The following is a 22,385-nucleotide window of genomic DNA, read 5'->3' as shown; positions in this document are numbered from 1 at the left end:
TTTACAGCATGCAAAACAGCCTGTCACTTTTTCAGACAATTAGGAATAGTGGTTCCTCAAGATCCAGCTATACCACTCCTAGGCATATATACAAAATATGCTCAAATATACAACAAGAACATCTGCTCAATCATGTTTGTAGCAGCTTTATTTGTAATAGCCAGAATCTGGAAACAACTCAGATGTCCCTCAACTGAGGAATGGATACAGAAATTGTGGTACATTTACACAGTGGAATACTACTCAGCAATTAAAAACAAGGAAATCATGAAATTTGCAGGCAACTTGTAGGAACTAAAAAAGATTATCCTGAGTGAGGTATCCCAGAAGCAGAAACACACACATGATATATACTCTCTTCTAAGGGGATGTTAGACATATAATATAGGATAAATATAAATAAATATAAAATTTGTACACTTAAAGAAGCTAAGCAAGAAGGAGGACTCTAGGTAAGATGCTCATTCTGCAATCAGAAAGGCAAATGGGGCTGGCATAGGATGAGGGAGAAAACAGGCAACAGGACAGGAGCCTACCACAGAGGTGCCTCTGAAAGACTTTACCCAGCAAGGTATCAAAGCAGATGCTGAGACTCAGCCAAACTTTGGGCAGAGTGCAGAAAATCTTATGAAAGAAAGGAGAGATAGAAAGACTTAGAGGAAACAGGAGGTCCACAAGGAGAGCAACAGAACCAAAAAATCTTGACCCAGGGATCTGGACTGATACTCCAACCAAGTACCATGCATGGATATAACCTAGAACCCCTGCACAAATGTATCCCATGGCAGCTTAGTGTCCAAGTGGTTTCCCTAGTAATGGGAACAGGGGCTGTCTCTGACATGAACTCAGTGGCTGGCTCTTGGATCACCTCCCCATGAGGGGAGGTAGCCTTACCAGGGCACAGAGGAAAACAATGCATCCAGTCTTGATGAGACCTGATAAGCTAAGGTCAGAGGGAAGAGGAGGAGGACCACCCCTATCAGTGGACTTGGGGAGGGGCATGGGAGCAGAAGAGGGAGGGAGGCTGAGATTGGGAGAGGATGAGGGAGGGGGCTGTAGCTGGGATAGAAAGTGAATAAACTCTAATTAATAAAAGTAAATTAATTTTTTAAAAAGTCTATCCTCTGACATCCCCATCGTTTGTAATAATACTATCTGCCATTTGACATTTAAGCATTTTATTAATTTTAAAAATATTTTTATTTAATTATTATTTTTTTAATTTTATTTCTCTCATTAGTTACATTTTGTTAATTCTGTATCCCTCATTCCCTCCCCAATCCCACCCTCCCTCCCTCATCTCCTCCCTGCCCCTTTCCAAGTCCACTGATAGGGGAGGACTCCTCCCCTTTCATATGATTCCCTTTTGTCCTGTATTTTCAGGACTAGCTGCAAAGTCCTCCTCTGTGGCCTAACAGTACTGCTCCTCCCTTGGGAGGTGGGGAGGTCAAAGAGCCAGTCATTGAGTTCCTGTTAGAAATAGTCCTTGTTCCCCTTACTATGGGAAACCAATTGATTACTGAGCTATCACGGGTCACATCCGAGCAGAGGTTCTAGGTTTTATCCTCTCATGGTCTTTGGTTGAGTGTCCATCTCAGAAAAGACCCTGTGCCCAGATATGTTTGGTCCTTGTGGAGCTCCTATCCTTTCCACATCAAACTCCCCTTCTTTCATATGATTCCCTGCACTCTGCCGAGGGTTTGGTTATGAGTCTTAGTATCTACTTTGGAACACTGCTAGGTCGAGTCTTTCAGATGCCTTCTGCAGTAGACTCCTGTCATACGTTCAATGCATATCCCATTTGTCTTTCTAAATGAGGATTGATCATCATACCCCATGTCCGCTTTCCTCTTTTTTGATTGCTGAGTAGTATTCCATTGTGTAAAAATACCACAATTTCTGTACCCATTCCTCCACTGATGGACATCTGGGTTGTTTCCAGGTTCTGGCTATTACAAATAAAGCTGCTACAAACATGGTTGAGCAAATGTCCTTATTGTGTACTTGAGCAAATTTTGGGTATATGCCTAGCAGTGGTATAGCTGGGTCTTGAGGAAGCACAATTCCTAGTTGTCTGAGAAAGCGCCAGATTGACTTCCAAAGTAGTTGTACAAGTTTACATTCCCACCAGCAATGGAGGAGGGTTCCCCTTTCTCCACAACCTCTCCAGCATGTGTTGTCCCTTGAGTTTTTCATCTTGGCCATTCTGATGGGTATAAGGTGAAATCTCAGGGTCGTTTTGATTTGCATTTCCCTGATAGCTAATGATATTGAGCATTTCTTTAAGTGTTTCTCTGCCATTCTATATTCCTCTACAGAGAATTCTCTGTTTAGCTCTGCTCCCCATTTTTTAATTGGATTACTTGGTTTGTTGCTTTTCAGCTTCTTTAGTTCTTTGTATATACTAGCCCTTTGTATATATTAGCCCTTTGTCAGATAAAGGGTTGGTGAAGATTCTTTCCCAATCTGTGGGCAGTCGTTTTGTTTTGATGACAGTATTCTTTGTTTTACAGAACCTTTTCAGTTTCATGAGGTCCCATTTATTGATTGTTGCTCTTAAAGCTTGTGCTGTTGGAGTTCTGTTCAGGAAGTTGTCTCCTGTGCCAATGAGTTCTAGGCTGTTCCCCACTTTTTCTTCTAACAGATTTAGCGTATCTGGTTTTATGTTGAGTCTTTGATCCACTTAGACTTTAGTTTTGTGCAGGGTGATAAATGTGGATCAATTTTCATTTTTCTGCATGTAGGCATCCAATTAGACAAGCACCATCTGTTGAAGATGCTATCTTTTTTCCATTGAATGGTTTTGGCTGCTTTGTCAAAAATCGAGTATTCATGGGTACATGGGTTTATTTCTGGGTCTTCTATTCGGTTCCATTGATCCTCCTTTCTATTTCTATGCCAATACCATGCAGTTTTTATTACTATTGCTCTGTAGTACAACTTGAGATCAGGTATGGAGATACCTCCAGATGATCTGTTGTTGTACAGGGTTGTTTTGGAGATTCTGGGTTTTTTGTTTCTCCATATGAAGCTGAGAATCTTTTTTTCAAGGTCTGAAAAGAATTGAGTTGGTATTTTGATGGGAATTGTGTTGAATCTGTAGATTGCTTTTGGCAGGATGGCCATTTTCACAATGTTAATCCTACCAATCCATGAGCACGGGAGATCTTTCCATCTTCTGAGATCTTCTTCAATTTCTTTCTTCAGAGACTTGAAGTTTTTCTCAAACAGGTCTTTCACTTGCTTGGTTAGAGTCACCCCAAGGTACTTTATGTTATTAGTGGCTATTGTGAAGGGTGTTGTTTCCCTAATTTCTTTCTCAGCCCTTTTGTCTTTTGTGTACAGGAGGGCTTCTGATTTTTTTGAGTTGATTTTGTACCCTGCCACTTTGCTGAAGTTGTTTATCAGATGAAGGAGTTCTCTGGTTGAAATTTTGGGGTCACTCATGTATACTATCATATCATCTGCGAATAGTGACACTTTGACCTCTTCCTTTCCAATTTGTATCCCCTTGATCTCCTTTAGTTGTCTTATTGCTCTGGCTAGGACTTCAAGTACTTACTATGTTGAAGAGATATGGAAAGAGTGGGCAGCCTTGCCTTGTCCCTGATTTCAGTGGGATTGATTTAAGTTTCTCTCCATTTAGTTTGATGTTGGCTGTAGGCTTGCTGTATATTGCCTTTACTATGTTTAAGTATGTGCCTTGTATCCCTGATCTCTCCAAGACTTTAAACATGAATGGGTGTTGGACTTTGTCAAATGATTTTTCGGCGTCCAAGGAGATGATCATGTGGTTTTTCTCCTTCAGTTTGTTTATGTGGTGGATTACACTGATGGATTTCCGTATGTTGAACCACCCTTGCATGCCTAGGATGAAACCTAATTGGTCATGGTGGATGATATCTTTGATGTGTTCTTGGATTCAGTTTGCAAGTATTTTATTGAGTATTTTTGCATCAATATTCAAAAGAGAGATAGGTCTGAAGTTCTCTTTTTTTGTTGGGTCTTTGTGTGGTTTGGGTATCAGGGTGACTGTGGCTTCATAGAATGAGTTTGGTAGTGTTCCTTCTGTTTCTATCTTGTGGAATAGTTTGAGGAGAATTGGTATTAGCACTTCTTTGAAGGTCTGGTAGAATTCTGCACTGAAACCATCAGGCCCAGGGCTTTTTTTGGAGGGGAGACTGTGAATGACTGCTTCAATTTTCTTGGGGGATATAGGGTTATTCAGTCTTTCTACCTGATCTTGACTTAATGTTGAGAGATGGAATCTATCAAGAAAATTGTCCATTTCATTTAGATTTTCAAATTTTGTGGCGTATAGGCTTTTGTAGTATGACCTAATGATTGTTTGAATTTCTTCAGTGTCTGTAGTTATGTCCCCCTTTTCATTTCTGATTTTGTTGATTTGGATAGATTCTCTCTGCTTTTTAGTTAGCTTGGCTAAGGGTTTGTCTATCTTGTTGATTTTCTCAAAGAACCAGTTTTTTGTTTCATTGATTCTTTGAATAGTTTTATTTGTTTCTAATTGATTGATTTCAGCCCTGAGTTTGATTATTTCCAGCCTTCTGCTCCTCTTGGGTGTATCTGCTTCTTTTTTTTCTAGTGTTTTCAGTTGGGCCATTAAGTTACTTGTACGTGATGTTACAAATTTCTTCTTGAAGGCACTTAGTGCTATAAATTTTTCTCTGAGCACTGCTTTCAATGTGTCCCATAAATTTGGGTATGTTGTGCCTTCATTTTCTTTGAGTTCTAGGAAGTCTTTAATTTCTTTCCTTATTTCTTCCTTAACCCAGCTGTCATTGAGTAACAAGTTGTTCAGTTTCCATGTGCGTGTAGGTTTTTGGTTATTTCCATTGTTGTTGATGTCCAGCTTTAGTCCATGGTGGTCCGATAGAATACAAGGGATTATCTTAATCTTTTTATATCTGTTGAGGCTTGCTTTGTAACCAACTATATGGTCTATTTTGGAGAAGCTTCCATGAGGTGCTGAAAAGAAGGTATACTCTTTTGAGTTTGGGTGGAAAGATCTGTAGACATCTATTAGGTCCATTTGATTTAGGGACTCTGTAAGTGCTTTTATTTCCCTATTTGGTTTCTGTCTAGTTGATCTGTCCCTTGGTGAGAGTGGGGTGTTGAAGTCACCCACTATTAGGGTATTGCGATCAATGTGTGGTTTAAGCTTTAATAATGTTTCATTTATGAATGTAGGTGCTCTTGTATTTGGGGCATAGATGTTTAGGATTGTGATGTCTTCTTGGTGAATTTTTCCTTTGATGAGAATGTAGTGCCCCTCTATGTCTTTTTTTATTAGTTTTGGTTGAAAATCTATTTTATTAGATATTAGGATAGCCACTCCTGCTTGTTTTTTTGGGTCCATTTGCTTGAAAAACTGTATTCCAGCCTTTTACTCTGATGTAATGTTTATCTTTGTTGCATAGGTGTGTTTCTTGGATGCAGCAGAATGTTGGTTCCTGTTTCCGCACCCATTCTGTTAGTCTGTGTCTTTTTATTGGAGAGTTGAGTCCATTGATGTTGATAGATAATAATGACCATTGCATGTTATTTCCTATTATTGTGGAGTTGGCGATGTTACTGTGAATCATTGCTTGTTTGCTTTTGATTTTTGTTGGGAATTATCTTTAACCTATGTTTTCTTGGGTGTATTTGTTTTCATTGGATTGGAATTTTCCTTCTAGTATCTTCTGTAGGGCTGGGTTGCTGTTCAAATATTGCTTAAATTTAGTTTTGTCATGGAATATTTTATTTTCTCCATCTATGTTGATTGAAAGCTTTGCTGGGTAAAGTAGTTTAGGTTGGCATCTGTGGTCCCTTAGGGCCTGCATGATATCTCCCCAGGCCCTTCTGGCTTTCATAGTTTCTGATGAGAAGTCCGGTGTAATTCTGATAGGTTTGCCTTTATATGTTACTTGGCCTTTTTCCCTTGCTGCTTTTAGTATCTTTTCTTTGTTCTGTAGATTAAGTGTTTTGACTATGACGTGGCGTGAGGAGTTTCTTCTCTGGTCTAGTCTATTTGGTGTTCTGTAGGCCTTTTGGATGTTTGTCGACATCTCTTTCTTTAGGTTGGGAAAATTTTCTTCTATGATTTTCTTGAAAATATTTTCTGGAACTTGTAGCCTGGACTCCTCTTCTTCTTCAATTCCTATTATTCTTAGATTTTGCCTTTTCATGGCATCCTTGATTTCTTGGATGGTTTGTGTTTGGGATTTTTCTGATTTTGTTTTTGCTTTGAGAGAAGTATCAATTTCTGTGAGTGTATCTTCAGCACCCGAGATTCTCTCTTCCATCTCTTGTATTCTATTAGTGATGCTTACCTTTGTGATTCCTTCTCTTTTCTCTAAGTTCTTCAGTTCCAGGTTTTCTCAGTTTGTGTTTTCTTTATTGATTCTAATTCTGTTTTCATGTCTTGCAACATTTCCTTTATCTGTTTGAGTGTGGATTCCTGTGTCTCCAAGATGGTCTCTATTTTTTTGTTTGTTTCCTCTCTTAGTGCCTCTGCTTCTGCCTCCAATTGTTTGGCTATATTTGCATGTGTTTCTTTAAGAGCTTCTTCGTTCACTTCGTTTTTCTTTGTTTCTATTTGGGAGGCCAAATCTTTAAGGGATTTTTTTGTATCCTCTTTAACTGTTTGAATCTCTATGACTATTTCTCTGAGAGATTTGTTGGTTTCCTCTATATGTGCCTCAAATAACTGGATAATCATAGCTTTAAAATCATTTTCTTGTGTTTCTGCTGAGTTGGAGTGTCCAATAATTTTGGAGGTTGCCGGTGAAGCCATGATATCTTGATTTGCGTTGGTTGTGTTCTTTCGCCGACCTCTGGCCATTTCGTTATCCGTAGTATTCACTGTCTGTTCCTGGATTCTGCAGATCAGACTGGTTTTTCTCTGGTATCTGGAGAATTCTTCAGGAAAATGGGTGAAGTCTAGTGGTTTCAGTGTGTGCATTGGTTATTCAGCTATACCTGTAGAAGGAAAGTTCGCAGGCGCAGAAGGACAAATGCGGGGTAGCATGTGTTTGAGCGTGTGCTTGTGGGTGTGTCCTAAGGGACAGGGTGTTGGTGAATGAAGAGGCCTTCAGTGTGTGAGTGGGGTGCCCTGCAGGCACTGAAGTTGTTGCAGGCGCTAAGGGATCGCAGGCGCTAAGGGATCGCAAGCGCTGTTGAAGAATGTGCGGGCATATTGATTTTACAAGTCTGCTGGTCTGTGGTGCCTATTCAGCTGGTTTTCTGCCACTGAGGGGTTGGATGGCCCATACAATCACTGGCTGGGCAGCCCTGTGTATTCTGTGCTGCCACTTGCAGACTTGGGGGTCTGGGAAGGGTTGTACTGTGGATCTGAGTCTCTGTGGCTAGCACTGTATTGGGCATATGCTCTGGCGGGGTGGAGTTTCGGTGGTGCGTGCACTCCTGCAGAGCCGAGTGGTGGTGGTAGTGGGGGGTGTGTTCCGCGGGTCAAGAGTTCGGCGAGAGGGCTCTAGGTGGCGTGTGTTCTCCTCTGAGTGGTGGTGTTCAGCAGGTCCTTACTACTCTCCGCTGCGGCTGCGGGGTCTGGAACCCTGCCTCCCTGCCTCCAACCGTCTTGGGTCCCAGACACTGAGCTTTGCGGCTTTGGTATCCTGGAAGAATTGTATTGTGGATCTGAGTCTCTGTGGTTAGCGCTCAGTGGTTGGAGCTCTGTGATTGGGCCTGCGCTCCTCCTGTGAGAAGGTTTCTGGGGTTATTGCGCTCTGGCCGCTTGGGACGTGAGCTCCACTGCACTTCCTGCTGCGGTCTAGCTTGGGATTGCGTCAGCGGGATGGGGGAGGGGAGCTCCGTGGGTCTGGAGGGTCTTGAGTGGGACGTGTGTCCAAGGAGGGGATGGGTGTTCAACGGGTGGTTACAGCAGCCCACAGCTGTAAGGGGCCCGGAGCACTGTCTCTGCTGCCTTGATCTCCCGGATGTGAGCTTTGCGCTCAGCTGCCTGGTGATGTGTACGGGTTTCCCGCGGGAGGCCTGGACAAGGGAAGCGCCCTATTTCCTTCCCGGAGAAGTTCGCGCCCGATCTAAATCTACTAGCACTCCACGCTTCTGTGGTGGCCCCTCTCCTTTAGAAAGCCCAAAAGTCCAAATTCTAGCTTCAATTGACTCTCCACTCACCAATTCCGGAGATTCATGTCTTCTGCCTCTCCAAAACCGTGCGCTCTGCTCGCCGCCATCTTGGAGTCCACCAACATTTAAGCATTTTAAAAGCAGAATATGTGCATGCTCTGAATTTTACTATTTAAAATAATCTGTGGAAAAGGAGATAAACTATACTTTAAAGACTTGTTCTAGGACTGATTATTATAAAGACCAACAAATTAACCCCGACCAAATCTTTAATGATAACCACATAACAGATATGTGACAGATGGTAGACCAGATGACAGAATCTGCATTACAGTGGATCATTCCCCAACAACATTTCAAATACACAGCCTGGCAAGTGAGTAGAAATGACTAATGATTTATAGACTACACTGTGCTTATAATAAAATAAGAAACAACAATATATGTGAAGAGATATATATCTTCTGTGAGGAGAAACTCTGGATGACACTGTACATACCCCACAGCGATTTCCTCCAGTTATTTAAGAGCCGCAGGCTGTGATGTTGCAGCCAGCGCAGCTTTAGCATCCTGATAAGAGAAGATGGCGCTGGAATACCAAGGAGATGGGAGGCAAGTGCTGTCTCTGCAGCACAGACAAGGACAAAGGAAAGCAAGGGATGGAAAACAAGAAAATGCATGAAGTTGCCAATGTTAGGAACTGCTGAGCAGGGTTCACACCTGCTTTAAGAACCAGACGCATTGCACAGAGAAAAGAGAAGAAATTGCTTCTCATAAACTCTTTAAAACTCTTTTTCCTAAAAGAAAAAAAAAATAGCATTGGCATTTGGGAATATTTAGAATGATAGGAATATAAAAATACAAAACCCCTAAACCCTTACCTGAAATGAGTCTTGTCCTTTATCTTATATCAAGGTATCAGTTTGTTATTATTTGTTTATATTTTTCTACTGTGCTGTAATTAGTTCTATTAAGGAAACTATGAATTCAACAAAACAGAAACTTTTTTATTGGAATTATTCAAGTTTTGTTAAATATAAGATAGAATTAGAAAGTAAGAAATAGATTGGGGTGGGAAAAGGACATGACCAGATTTCAGGCTTTTGATGAATGCAGCTGTGTAGTTTTGTTCAGAAGTGACATTCTAAGGGGAGAAAGATCAGAAAATTTCCCAATGCAACTCTTCCTGTGAGTAGGCCAAAAAGACTCCCCCAACCCCAAGTTCCAGGTGCCTCTATTGGCTCTCATATTAGCAGGGTGTTTCCATCACTGTTCCTCTCTATACGATATTTCTTCATCTAGGCTCTTATGCAAACAAACTAAAAGCCATCTGTCCCTAAATGCTGATGCAAACAGTGGTTTAGCTATACAGATTTTGTGTGTAGCTGGATAGGTTTGTGAGGACACCTTCAATATTTCAACTTTGCAAGTCATATTGTCTTATGTCGAGCAGAAACCAGATGATCTTCACTGTAATAGGAGTCTCAAGGCAAATCAGTTCAAAACTCAGCAACATAGCAATTCATACCCACTCATAGTTAGCAGTTCTGTGAAAACCCCCAAGGTAGCAAGTGGATACGGGTCTATAAAAGCTTTATTGGATTTCTCTTTGTAGAACTTTAAGCCCCAAGGCAGTCATAAAGATAAGAGATAAAATCTTGATATAGATGCTAAGTACCATCATACATACACTAAAGATAGGACCGTTATTCAGTTCTATCTAGTAGATCAGCTGTTTTTAAATGACTATGAAAAGTTCTTTATTTCTACTCATCCTGCTAGGATGCTCATCAACTGAGCAATTTACCCTGAGATCGGCAGCTCCCATTCACTTAGCCTCTACAAGCTCAATGACCAGATAGTATTGATTTAGAGTCATGGAGTAAGACAAGCAAGCTAAAAGCTCCAGTCATTCCGTTACCATAAAAGAAACTTGTCCTCCCCCCAACCCCCATCCCACTCCACACACATACGAGAATGATCTCATCCTCAGGAATCACCTCCTGAGGTGAGTTAGACGGTAGTTATCATTTGGCAGTTGGGAAGAATGTTAAGAGGGCGAGATTATAAGAACTGCCCATGGTAGTGTGTAGAATCCAGGCTGGACCTGAGACTTCTGAACCTCTGATTACACTCCATCTCCTCAGAGTTCTGCAAATCCTCAGCACGAGAGAGCCTAGAGCTGCTGTTAAATTAATTGTTTGATACATTTGGTGGTAGGGACTGAACCTAGGCAATCTTCATGCTAGGTAAGCGTTTTTCCATTGAGCCACACATTCAGCTGTAAGTGTTACAGCGGCTCTGACTGGAAAGCCTTCCTAGTAGGAGTGTTGCAGCTCTAAGAGGAAAGGTTCCCCTATTTCTGTGTGACAACTCTGAAGATAAAGGTACCCTGCCATTCAGAAGCCAAGGAATACCCAACAGCCTCACGGTACAACACACTCCACACAAGAGTTCTGGGAGAAAAGCAGGAGGGCGGCTGCTTCTGCTAGTGTGAGAAGCAGCAGGCACCTGAGCAGCAGCAGGTTTCATATGGGTCTTTTTATTATTACTATTTACAGTTTATTCACTTTGTATCCCAGCTGTAGTCCCTCCTTCGTCCCCTCCCAGTCCTTCCCTCCCTCTTCTCCCATGACCCTCCCCCAGTGCACAGATAGGGGAGGTCCTCCACCCCTTCCCTCTGGCCCTAGCCTATCAGGTCTCATCAGCACTGTCTGTCTGCATTGTCTTCCTCTGTGGCCTGGTAAGGCTGCCCCCCAATCCCATCAGGGGGAGGTGATCAAAGAGCCAGCCACTGAGTTCATGTCAGAGAAAGTCCCTGTTCCCCTTACTAGGACACCCACTTGGAAACTGACCTACATCTGTGCAGGGGTTCTAGGTTATCTCCATGCATGGTCCTTGGTTGGAGTATCAATTTCAGAAAAGGCCCCTGGGCTGAGATTTTTTGGTTCTGTTATTCTCCTTGTGAAGATCCAGTCCCCTCCAGGTCTTTCTCTCTCCCCTTCTTTCATAAAATTCCCTGCAATCTGCACAGTTTGGTTATGAGTCTCAGCATCTGCTTAAATACCCTACTAGGTAGAGTCTTTCAGAGGCCCTGTGGTAGGCTCCTGTCTTGTTCCTTTTTTTCACCCTCTTCCAATGTCCACCCTGTTAGCCTTTCTGGGAGAGGTTTGATCATCTTGCCCAGGGTCCTCCTTCTTGCTTAGCTTCTTTGGTATACAGATTTTAGTATGTTTATCCTATGTTATATGTCTAATATCCACTTATAAGTGAGTATATACCATGTGTGTCTTTATGCTTCTGAGATACCTCACTCAGGATTACCTTTTCTAGTTCCCATTATTTGCCTGCAAATTTCATGATTTCCTTGTTTTCAATTGTTGAGTAGTATTCAGCAATTACTGAATTCAGTAGTATTCAGCAATTTAGCAAATGTACCACAATTTCTGTATCCATTCCTCAGTTGAGAGACATCTGGGTTGTTTCCAGATTCTGGCTATTATGAATAAAGCTGCTAAAAACATGGTTCAGCAAATGTCCTTGTTGTATACTTGAGCATATTTTGGATATATGCCTAGGAGTGGTATAGCTGGATCTTGAGGTAGCACTATTCCTAATTGTCTGAGAAAGCGCCAGATTGATTTCCAAAGTGGTTGTACAAGTTTACATTCCCACCAGCAATGGAGGAGGGTTCCCCTTTCTCCACAACCTCTCCAGCATGCAACATCACTTGAGTTTTTGATCTCAGCCATTCTGATGGGTGTAAGGTGAAATCTCAGGGTCGTTTTGATTTGCGTCTTCCTGATGACTAAGGGCGTTGAGCATTTCTTTAAGTGTTTCTCTGCCATTCAATATTCCTCTACAGAGAATTCTCTGTTTAGCCCTGTTCCCCATTTTTTAATTGGATTACTTGGTTTTTGCTTTTTAACTTCTTCTGTTCTTTATATATTCTGGATATTAGCCCTGTGTCAGATAAAGGGTTGGTGAAGATCCTTTCCCAGTCTGTAGGCTGTTGTTTTGTTCTGATGATAGTGTCCCTTGTTTTACAGAAGCTTTTCAGTTTCATGAGGTCCCATTTATTGATTGTTGCCCTTAGAGCCTGTGTTGTTTGTGTTCTGTTCAGGAAGTTGTCTCCTGTGCCAATGAGTTCAAAGCTCTTCCCCACTTTTTCTTCTAACATACTTAATGTGTCTGGTGTTATGTTGAGGTCTTTGATCCACTTGGACTTTAGTTTAGTGCAACATGATAACTATGGATCTAATTGCATTTTTCTACATGTAGACATCCAGTTAGATGAGCACCATTTGTTGAAGATGCTGTCTTTTCTCCACTGTGTGATTTTGGCTGCTTTGTCAAAAATCAGGTATCCATAGGTGTGTGGGTTTATTTCTGGGTCTTCTATTTGATTCCATTGAACCACCAGTGTGTTTCTATGCCAGTACCATGCAGGTTTTGTTACTATTGCTCTGTAGTACAGCTTGAGATAAGGGATGGAGATACCTCCAGATGATCTGTTGTTATACAGGATTCTTTTAGCAATTCTGTGTTTTGGTTTTTGTTTTGTTTTGTTTTGTTTTTCCATATGAAATTGAGAATTATTCTATACAGGTCTGTAAAGAATTGTGTTGGTAATTTGATGGGAATTGCATTGAATCTGTAGATTGTTTTTGGCAGGATGGCCATTTTCACTATGTTAATCCTACTGATCTATGAGCATGGAAGGTCTTTCCATCTTTTGATATCTTCTTCAATTTCTTTCTTCAGAGACTTGAAGTTTTTGTCAAACAGGTCTTTCACTTACTTGGTTTGAGTCATACCAAGGCACTTTATGTTATTGGTGGCTATTGTGAAGGTTGTAGTTTTCTTAATTTCTTTCTCGGCCATTTTGTCTTTCCTATACAGGAGGGCTCCAGATTTTTTGAGTTAATTTTATATCCAGCCACTTTGCTGAAGGTGTTTATCAGCTGAAGGAGTTCTCTGGTTGAATTTTTGAGGTCACTCATGTATACTATCATATCATCTGAGAACAGTGATACTTTGAGAGTGGGCAGCCTTGCCTTGTCCCTGATTTCAGTGGGATTGATTTAAGTTTCTCTCCATTTAGTTTGATGTTGGCTATAGGCTTGCTGTTTATTGCCTTTACTATGTTTAGGTATGTGCTTGTACCCCTAATCTCTCTAAGACTTTAAACATGAATGAGTGTTGGAATTTGTCAAATGTTTTTTAGCATCTAAGGAGAAGCTCATGTGGTTTGTCTCCTTCAGTTTGTTTATGTGGTGGATTACATTGATGGATTTCTGTATATTTATCCACCCTTGCATGCCTGGGATGAAGCCTACTTGGTCATGTTGGATGATATTTTTCATATGTTTCTGGATTCCGTTTGCATGAATTTTATTGAGTATTTTTGCATCAATCTTCATAAGAGAAGTAAGTCTGAAGTTCTCTTTTTGTGTTGGGTCTTTGTGTGGTTTAGGTATCAAGATGACTTTGGCTTCATAGAATGAGTTTGGTAATGTTCCTTCTGTTTCTTTTGTGGAATAGTTTGAAGAGCGTTGGAGTTAGCTCTTCTTTGAAGTTTTGGTAGATTTCTGCTATGAAACCATTTGGTCCTGAGTTTGTTTGGGGTTTTTGTTGTTGTTGTTTTTGTTTTTGTTTTTTGGAAGGGAGACTTTTGATGACTGCTTCTATTCCCTTGGGGGATATAGGATTATTTAATTTATTTATTTGATCTTGATTCAATTTTTGTAAATGTAATCTATCAAGAAAATTGTCCATTTCATTTAGATTTTCAAATTTTGTGGCATATAGGTTTTTGTAGTAAGACCTAATGATTGTTTGGATTTCCTAAGTGTCTGTTGTTATGCCCCCCTTTAGTTTCTGATATTGCTGATTTGGGTAGTTTCTCTCTGCCTTTTAGTTAGGTTGACTAAGAGTTTGTCTTGTTGATTTTCTCAAAGAACCAGCTCTTGGTCTCATTGATTCTTTGAATTGTTTTCTTTGTTTCTAATTCATTGATTTCAACTCTGAGTTTGATTATTTCCAATCATCTACTCCTCTTGGGGGTGTCTGCTTCTCTCCCCCCACCCAGGGCCTTTAGGTATGCCATTAAGTTGCTTGTATGAGATGTCTCAAAATTCTTTCTGGAGGCACTTAGTGCTATGAACTTTCTTCTTTATACTGCTTTCATTGTGTCCCATAAGTTTGGGTGAGTTGTGCCTTCATTTTCATTGAGTTTTAGGAAGTCTCTAATTTCTTTCTTCATTTCTTCCCTGACTAAGCTGTTTTTGAGTAGAGAGTTGTTCAGTTTCCATGTATGTGTAGGCTTTTTGTTATTTCTGTTGTGTTAATGTCTAGTTTTAGGCCACGGTTGTCTGATAGGATACAAGGGATTATTTCAATTTTCTTGTATCTGTTGAGACTTGCTTTGTGCCCGACTATATGGTCAGTTTTTGAGAGGGTTCCATGAGGTGCTGAAAAGAACTTATGCTTTTTTTAGTTTGTGTGAAAAGTTCTGTAGACAGCTATTAGGTCCATTTGATTTAGGAACTCTATAAGTATCATTATTTTTCCAGCCCTTTACTCTGAGGTAGTGTTTATCTTTGTTGCAGAGTTGAGTTTCTTGGATGCAGCTGAATGTTGGATCCGGTTTCCACAACCAATCTGTTAGTCTGTGTCTCATTATTGGAGAGTTTGAGACCATCGATGGTGATAGATAATAGTGAGCAATGAATGTTAGTCCCTTTTACTGTGGAGTTGGAGGTAATAGTGTGTTTGTGTGTTTGTTTTCTTTTAATTTTTTGCAGTGAAGTTATCTATATTCTGTATTTTCTTGGATGTAGTTGATTTCGTTGAGTTGGAGTTTTCCTTCTAGTATCTTCTGTAGGGCTGAGTTGCTGTGTAGACAATGTTTAAGTTTAGTTTTGTCATGGAATATTTTGTTTTTTCCTTCTATGTTGATTAGAAGCTTTGCTGGGTATAGTAGTCTGGGTTGGCATTGTGGTCTCTTAGAGTCTGTATGACATCTGTCCAGGCCCTTGTAGCTTTCATAGTTTCTGTTGAGAAGTCTGGTGTGATTCTGATAGGTCTACCTTTATATGTTACTTGGCCTTTTTCCCTTGCCATTTTTAATATTTTTTCTTTAGATTTTTTTCTGTAGATTTAGTGTTTTGACAATACATACTGTAGAGGATGTGGAGAAAGGGGAACCTTCCTTCATTGCTGATGAGAATGTAAACTTGTACAACCACTTTGGAAATCAATCTGGTGTTTTCTCAGACAATTAGGAACAATGGTTCCTCAATATCCAGCTATACCACTCCTAGGCATATATGCAAAATATGCCCAAGTATACAACAAGGACATTTGCTCAACCATGTTTGTAGCAGCTTTATTCATAATAGCCATATCTGGAAATAACCCAGATGTTCCTCAACTGATGAATGGATACAGAAATTGTGGTACATTTACACAATGGAATACTACTCAACAATTAAAAACAAGGAAACCATTGAATTTGCAGGCAAATGGTGGGAACTAGAAAAGGTCATTCTGAGCAAGGTATCCCAGAAGCAGAAAGACACACATGGTATATACTCACTTATAAGTGGATATTAGACATATAATATAGGATAAATATGCTGAAATCTAAAGAAGCTAAGCAAGAAGGAGGACATTGGGTAAGAAGATCAATCCTCACTCAGAAAGGAAAACAGGGCAAACATTGAAGAGGGAGAAAACAGAGAACAGGATAGGAGCCTACCACAGAGGGCAAAAGACTCCACCCAGCAAGGTATCAAAGCAGATGATGAGACTCAGCCAAACTTTGGGCATAGTGCAGGGAATCTTATGAAAGAAAGAGGAGATAGAAAGACCTGGAGAGGACAGGAGCTCTACAAGAAAAGCTCAGAACCAAAAAAATCTGGGCCCAGGGATATTTTCTGAGACTGATACTCCAACCAAGGACCATGCATGGAGATAACCTAGAACCCGTGCATAGATGTAGTTCATGGCAGCTCAGTGTCCAAGTGGGTTCCCTAGTAATAGGAACAGAAACTGTCTATGACATGAACTCAGTGGCTGGCTCTTTGATCACCTCCCCCTGATGAGGGAGCAGCCCTACCAGGGCACAGAGGAAGACAATGCAGCCAGTCCTGATGAGACCTGATATACTAGGGTCAGATAGAGGGGGAGGAGGACCTCCCCTATCAGTGGGCTTAGGAAGGGGCATGGGAGAAAAGGGAGGGAGGGTGAGAGTGGGAGGGGCTGAGGGAGTAGGCTACAGCTGGGATATAAAGTGAATAAAATATAATTAATAAAAATAAATAAATATCAGAAGGAAGGAGAGGAGGACCTCCGCTATCAGTGGACTTGAGGAGGGGCATGCGTGAAGAAGGGGTGGGAGGGTGGAATCGGGAGGGAAGGAGGAAGGGGCTTATGGGGGACTACAAAGTGAATAAAGTGTAATTAATCAAAAAATAAAAATAAATAAATAAATAAATAAATAAAATTTTAAAAAAAACAGAAAACACACAGGTATGAAGTATACCATATTTAATTGCTTGTGTTTCTCAAAGGGTTTTTACTTGCTCTGTTCTGGGCATGATGATGATTTGGAGAGACCTAATCCAGAGAATGATTTTCATTTCACTTATTGGACTTGGAGTTTTAGGGAACATTATCACATTTATGAGACATCTACATACTTTCATTATGAGTCCTGGGCACAAAAATATAGATGTTATTCTCATCCACTTGACTTTTGTAAACACAATCATTATTTATTGCATAGGGGTCAGAACCATAGCCACAATTTTTTATTTCTGAAACTTTCTAGGTGATGTTGGCTGTAAAACTACATTTTATCTAGAAAGGTTTGCCCGTGGCCATCTGCACCACCTGTCTCCTCAGTGTGGTCCAGGCTGTCACCATCAGTCCCAGGACCAGCCTTCAGAGAAAGCTCAAACAACAGACTGCACGGCATGTTCTTGTTTTTCCCCTTCTCTTTTGAATCTTTAGTTCCCTAATAAGCTCCAACTTGCTTCACTACATCACAGCAGGCAGTAGGATGAGCAGGTCTACAGTTGGGATGTATTCTGGGTATTGCTATATGCTGCCATCCAGTCACACAGTAAAGTGGCGTTTCTTCTCCAAGAAAGAGAGAGAGATAGCTTTGCCAAGAATCATCCTAAATAGATAATATAACGTGAATATTTGCAACCCTTACAGAAACTTTGGTAAGAAATTCATGGACTCTTGACAAATGTTTGCTCTTTTCTTATCCTATCAGCTGTGATTTTTTTCCCATCCTTAGTAACATCAAAAAAGCATCCTGGCTAAATATTAACCAAACAAGGTGTTTGGTTTTTCCAAGGAATTAGTACTTAAAATCATTTGATGAATTAGCATTTCCTTTTCCCTGAGGACCATGAAGGGTCTTTTCTATATTGGTTCGTACTTGTTGCAAGAATGCACTAAAAAGCCCAATTATCCTAAGTTTTCATGAGTGTTAAACTGAACTTAGCTAAAAAAAAAAAACCAAAAATACATAATTAATTAAATCATTTTATTCTTGAGTCCAAAATATACCTTATCCCATATTGTTTACTAATTTTATTCATAAATATTCAAAGATTCTCAAAAGTTTTAATTTCCAAGCTTTATTATTTTTCTTTACTTTCCCTGTTTTGGAGCAAAAACAAAAAGTGATTCAAATAGTTACTTATAATACTAGTGTCTTGATTAATGTTGTCCATAGATAAAACTACACATTCTGGTATAATATGATTTATTTTATTAGATTCCATGTAAATAATTTTCAACATGATAGATTAATCTTTATTGCATTTATACAGTTACATGTTTAGTGTCTTCTCATTGTTTATCTTTGGTCTTACATGCTTGATTTAATGCTGACCAGAGACAAATCAATATAAATTTATATTTCCCTGTGCCAGGAAGCTAATGTCTAAACCTCCCAATGTTCCCTCTGTATTAGTTAGGGGTTTTTTTTTTGTTTTTTGTTTTTTGTTTTTTTGTTTTTTTTTTTTTTTGTAATCACTATTGCCTGACAGAAACAACTTAAAACTTGAATGTATTCTTTCCCACTGTAAGTGTCTTCTTCATTATCTAGGGGCTCACATCTAAGAGTCTTCTGCTGTCTCAAGGAAGACTTTGAGCTTCAGCTTTGTAACTAAGCTTTTTACCCTTAGTCTTGTGACGGGCAGGGTCTGGTTGATTGTTAAGACCCCAACAAGACATCTCCGTTTGCTCTAGTGTGAAGTACTGGTGAGATGTAAAGCACCACTAATAGCTCTAAGAACCTCAGCCTCCTCCCAAAACTTCCAATTTGCCCCTTTTCAGATCAGAAAATATTTTTTAAAATCATTTTCTCTGATTTTTTCCTCCTGGTTCTCACTGGCTAAAAGCAGTCAGAATAACTGTGCTACAGAATGAATGTTATCCTGATCTAAAATTTCCTCTTGCAAACTAATCAGCTTATTAATTTTAAATCCATCTTCACTCAATACTCAAAAAAGAGACTAAAGGTAAATGAACTCTGCCAGAAAGATCAGAAGAGTCTGCATTTTCATCTGAAATCTTGTGAGCCATGCTATACTATCTATGTTCTTAGCATTCTCTTCCTTTGAATGCACAACAGAAATTCCCACTAAACACTGTTTATAACATTCTGGGATTTCTTTAATCTTCTATCTCCTTCAAATTCTTCTCTCAAATATGTTCCAAAGGCTTAAAGTCATGATCAGAGGGTCATAACAAAGGCCTCACTTTTCTGGGTATTGTTTTCTGTATTAGTTACTTTTGCATCAAAGAGACCAAAACACTTGAGAAAAACTTCAGACAGGAAGCATTGATTTGAGTTAATGCTTTCAGAGGGTTTGGACCAGAGTTGCTTGGCCCAGTAGCATTGAGAACCACATGAAGGAGCTTCATTTAAATGGCAGAAAGCAGAAGGGGCTGGGGGTGGAGAACAGTGAATGAAGGCTGGACAAGGCTGAGGTATTTGGTTTTCCTGTGCATTTCCTGATTCCTTTTCAATTTCCAGTCATCTGACACATTCCAAGGACAGTGGTTTTGGCTCCAGAAAAAAAAAAAAATACAAGAGAAAAAAAGTCAGATGATCTTTTCCTTGGGTTTAATGTGAATTTAATGGTACTATGAATCATACTGATAGAGCTTTGTAAGACCATTGAGCTAGAATATTCCATTTATATCAGCCAAGTACAAAAGTTCTATAAAATCACTGACTTGATGAGAAATACAGTGAGAGGACAAGATTCTTAGCATAAGATATGGACATTTTTACCTTGATTGTTATGGCTAATTGTCATCATATCAATGTCCCTCTCAAGTGCACCTAGGAAGTCATTCTAGTTCGGAAGAGGATCTGATCTGTCTGTTTTGAACTTAAAGCTCCATTGGCTTCTGCTCCAGGGAAGCATCAACCTTAGAATCTCGTGGTGCCTCACCACCACCCACACTCTGAGGCATTTGAGCTATGTGCTGTCACACTTGTTTCCTGAATCCCAGTTTTAAACACAGGTAGCAGCAACAGACATTCTTGCCTGGATGAATAGAAAACTGAAAGAAAAAAAAAAGAACAAACAAAAAACAACAAACAATAAAACCATGGTTATCATTAATCTCAAAGATATCCACTGACCATATGGGGAAAAAAAAAGCAGTTTTTCTGTTACATAAATAGGGCTGACGATGTATACGATGTATGCAAATCGGTTTTGTTTTTTCGGTTTTGTTTGTTTGGTTGGTTTTTTTTTTTTTTTTTTTTTTGGTTTTTCAAGAAAGCGTTTTTCTGTGTAGCCTTGGCTATCCTGGACTTGCTCTGTAGACCAGGCTGTTGCCAAACTCACAGAGATCCATCTGCCTCTGTCTCCCTGAATACTGGGATTATACAAGTATGTCACTGCACCTCGCTCCAATCTGTCAGTTTTAAAAAGTTACTAGTTATATGTTTGGCAAGTATATTAATGTCATCAAGTATTTTCCCCAAATAAAAACCTGTATTTGTTTTCAAAACCTTCTTGCTCTGTAGGGGGATGTACAGGGGTGGTGTTAGGGACCCTTCCTTCCTTTTTTCCCATTGTATCATAAAATCCATGCCTTATTCATTGTGAATAGACCCCAATCTATACTGATTCTGAATTTATATGCTTTCTCAGTCTGAAAAAATGTGTTAAATGTTTTTACACATTGGCTGCAATATCAATTAAGCTCTAACTGGGCCTGTGAGTCAGTAGTTAAGAGTTACTGCAGCTTTATATCAAGGTATAATTCCAGTTGTATAATAAATCATGTAAAATAAATACTAAGAATAAATTCAAGTTTTAATTTCCTGAAAAAAGCCTTCCAAATTGAGAATGGAAAGTTTTGAACAGTAATGAAAAGTGAAAGAGACCATCTCCAGAAGATCAGCGCTGAGGTTTTAACTTTTCAATGTAGCAAAAGCTGTCCCTGTGCTGAAGAGTTAAGACTCCTTGGAGCTCAGGGGGTGATGCGGAAACCCAGTTCAGGGGAAACTTCCTGGAACCTTTGAAGATGACCTAGAAGAGGACTCCTAGCATGGAGCCAAAACTGGGCATCTTCTGTATCCAGGCTAAGCTCCTGGTAGTGGAACTGAAACGCCAACCCAGCCACAAAACCTATTACCCACAATGCATCCTGCCTGCATGGTGTGCTGGGGCTTGTGAATGTAACTGACCAATGACTGATCTGACTTGAAGCCCAAGCCACAAGAAGGCACCCATGCCTGTCACTACCTGGATGGACAGGATCCAGAAGTTGGATCTCAGAGACCTAAGATAGAACCAAACATGACTTACAAAAACAGTCAATGAAATAATCCCTAACAATATTCGCTTACTCATTGAGTGCCTATCACCAGGGAGGCTTCCTCCAGCAACAACGAGAGTAGATGCACAGACCCCAAGCCAAACATTAGGGAATCTTGCAGAAGATAGGGAGCCATAGGGTTCAAGGACACCAGAACCCACCCAACAGAATCAAGTAAGCAGAGCTCAAAGGGACTCACAGAAACTGAAGTGGCAGCCACAGAGCCACATGTGTCTGTACTAGGTCCTCTGCATATAAGGTATAGTTGCTTAGCTTGGCATTTTTGTTGGACCCTTAACAATAAGAGTGGGGGTATCTCTGACTCTTTTGCCTGCTGGTGAGCCCCTTTTCCTCCTACTGGGTTGCTTTGTTCAGCCTTGATATAAGGATTTATGCCTAATCTTATTGCATTTTGTTATGCCATGTTCAGTTGACATCATTGGAAGGCCTAATCTTTTCTGAAGGAAAATGGAGGTGCAGTGGATCTGTGGGAGAGGAGATGCAGGGGGAAAGAGAGTAAGAGATGAAAAGGAGGCGGTGGTAGGGATGTATTATATGACATAAAAATAAAGAGAAAGAGAGGGGAAAGAAGACTTACTGGATACATAAGAAGGTCCCTTTCCTGGCTGTTTCTGTAGTCTGTGAGGAATGGAAACAAGATCACCAAAATCTCAACAACTGATTGGTAGCATCAGCCCTGCTACCTCTGTGTTTGGGTTATGACTCTGAACTGTCTTTGAGCCCTGTTGAAGCCCACTTATTTGTCACAACTCTGGCTAGGTGACTCACTGGGTCACCCTGAGCAAGCTACTCTATACAACAGACCTACGCCCTCTGTGCCTAGTCTCACCTCCTCTGAGTGTTGTTGGTACAGGACTTGGAACAGGCTGGCTTGAAAACACAGCTCAAAAGTAGCCGCCACCATTTCTAGTATATTTTATCTTATAAATAGCTGTACATTTGTTTGCATAGGTCCGTGCTCATCAAAGTCTTATGGTCGGATTAAACAGTCAGTGTTTGATGATGTCCATACAGCCTTGCTCTGACTCCCTAACTCTTCATGAATTATCAGCAGAACTGTGGGACTTGCATTAATTTGTTGAGGTTGCTAGAAAAATGTATCATATACTGAATAAATAAGAGGAAAATATTTTCTTTATAATTCTAGAGAATTTTAAGAAGTGTGGCCATTAGGGCTCATGGTCTAGAGTAGCTTCTGGTGACAGAAGTAGTCAGATGGAAAGTATATGACCTGACGTTAGAGAGCCTGACCAGAGATGAACAACCAATATCAGGCTCGGAGATGGTGTGGAGGAGCCTGATTGGTTGCCCAAAGCTACATACCATGCTCTTTCTTCTGGAATAAACGAATCTGCAGCCACTCACCCTCTGTTTGCATTCACCCAACT

General features: G+C 40.2%; 1 pseudogene; it reads left to right on the top strand.

The window, feature by feature from the left end:
• The first annotated feature begins 16,627 nt into the window (after positions 1–16,627).
• LOC129668058 (putative vomeronasal receptor-like protein 4) lies at positions 16,628–17,305 on the top strand (annotated as a pseudogene).
• The last annotated feature ends 5,080 nt before the right edge of the window (positions 17,306–22,385 follow it).

The sequence above is a fragment of the Psammomys obesus genome, unplaced genomic scaffold (assembly GCF_907164565.1).
Source record: "Psammomys obesus unplaced genomic scaffold, mPsaObe1.curated_primary_1811, whole genome shotgun sequence".
NCBI classification, from domain to species: domain Eukaryota; kingdom Metazoa; phylum Chordata; class Mammalia; order Rodentia; family Muridae; genus Psammomys; species Psammomys obesus.
This window is presented reverse-complemented; position numbering and strand designations above follow the sequence as displayed.